We start from the raw sequence: 1,887 nt of genomic DNA on the forward strand, positions 1-1,887 counted from the left end.
GCTCGACTCTCTCTTGTTTTTTTTTTTTTGTTTGTTTGTGGACGCTCTCCCCTTCAGGCGATCTCTGTGACCAAAACAAAATCAAAGAAAGGCCTGAACGTCTTTCTTGCTTTATTCTCTGCCGTAATGAGGTCGCCACAGTCGGCTTCAGTGGAAGCTGCCTGGGCCGTGGGCGTACTGAAGGAATAACGACGCAGCAGAAATGCGAGTAAAAAGAGAAGAATGCGAGAGATTTTTTTTTCTACAGATGGCAGGAAGAGAGAGGATCAGCTCCGGTGTGATTTTACAGGAGGAGATGGTCAAGCTCACAGGCTGAATAATTAACTCTGTCTGCACTCTACACTTGTGTCCGTCTTTCATCCTCACTCATCAGCGGAGAGATTTTCAGTAAACCTGCACCTGTACAATGTACAATTAAATAATGGCTTTGTTTAGTTTTTTTTTTTTTTTTTTTTTGCTTCACAAGGTCTGTTTCATGTTCCCAACCTTAGAAACGCAGCAGCGTCTGCTCACTTCAAAACTTCAAACAAACATTATCACTTCCGAGATTTGATTTCTTTTTAACGACTTCTTGAGAAAAAAAAAAAAGCACAAATTTGTCGGATTATGTCGCAGAAAACAGGAATTTCTACTCTCCTCTCCTGTTTAAAGAAACAATTGGAAATACATTTGTTGGCTTGCAAAGAGTTAGATGAGAGGACTGATACCACCCTCACTGTTACTGCAGCTTGGCTTTGCATAAAGACTGGAAGCGATGAAAAATGAAACCAGGTTCTAGTCAAAGTACCTCTACAGCTCACTAATTAACAAGTTACATATCTTCATTGTTTAGTTCATACAAATAATGACATTTATTTTATTAGGAAGCTTAAGAAGTGCGAGCAGGAAGTTGTTTGGACCATTGGCTGTATATAAAAGTGGACGTAGCTTCGAGGTCTGAAAAAGGAGGCTGATGTGGAAGTGCCATATAAACTGCAATGCCACCGAGGGCCACTAGGGGCTGCCTCCAAAAAGCCTTTGGCTCCATAGACTCCAATTCAACTTGTCTCATAAAATCAAAGTCTATACATTTTCCATACAAGTTCTTACGTTATCATTTGTCATCATTTCAAAGTCCCTCCTCATTAGTTTTCTGGTGGTACATCTAAAACTAATCTTGTCGTTAATTAGATATCAGGCCTCAAAAAAGTATGTTTTGGGGCGTGTCTGTTTGATTGACAGGCCTGTGGTGTAGTCAGGTTTTTGCTATCGGTGGGCGGGGCTTAGTGTCAAGTTAGATCCACCCCTCGCTCTTCCTCTAACTTGACCAGATATGGTCACTTCTGGCTCCAAAATCTGAACTCAATGCTTCGGAACGGCAGTTCACAAACCGATGGCTGATGTCACCGATGATTGCCGCACGGTTTGGACACAGCCGGGCGAGCCGTTTCTCTCCGTTTCCAGCCTTTGTGCTAAGCTAAGCTAACCATCCGCCAGCTGTAGCTTCAGATTTATTGAAGAGTGTAATCAATCTACTCGTCCAACTCTCAACATGAAAGTTAATACACTTTCCTTTAATTACTAATTACACCCACTGGACTAATTCTTGTATAAACGCTGTCATTTCTCTTCTAACACGGCTGGTTCTTTCCCTGTTGGTTGACCTCAGCTGCTATCGATGGTGCAACTGTTACAATAAGGCACTGTTACTACGAGTGTCTACGCTCTTCAGGCCTTTCAGTCACACACACACACACACACACTGGGACTCGGGCGGCCGAACGTCACCTGGATACAAGACGAAAACCGTGCATTTAATCTGTTTCAGAGTGCCGACGTCACGCTGCATCCTCAATTATAGAAAAATGGAAGGACAGGCGTTGGTGTGTATGAGATCACTTTAAAAAA

Source organism: Brachyistius frenatus, unplaced genomic scaffold (genome assembly GCF_029030835.1).
Source record: "Brachyistius frenatus isolate BFR_SWC_R1_liver_20210118 unplaced genomic scaffold, ASM2903083v1 Contig_17, whole genome shotgun sequence".
Classification (NCBI taxonomy): Eukaryota; Metazoa; Chordata; class Actinopteri; family Embiotocidae; genus Brachyistius; species Brachyistius frenatus.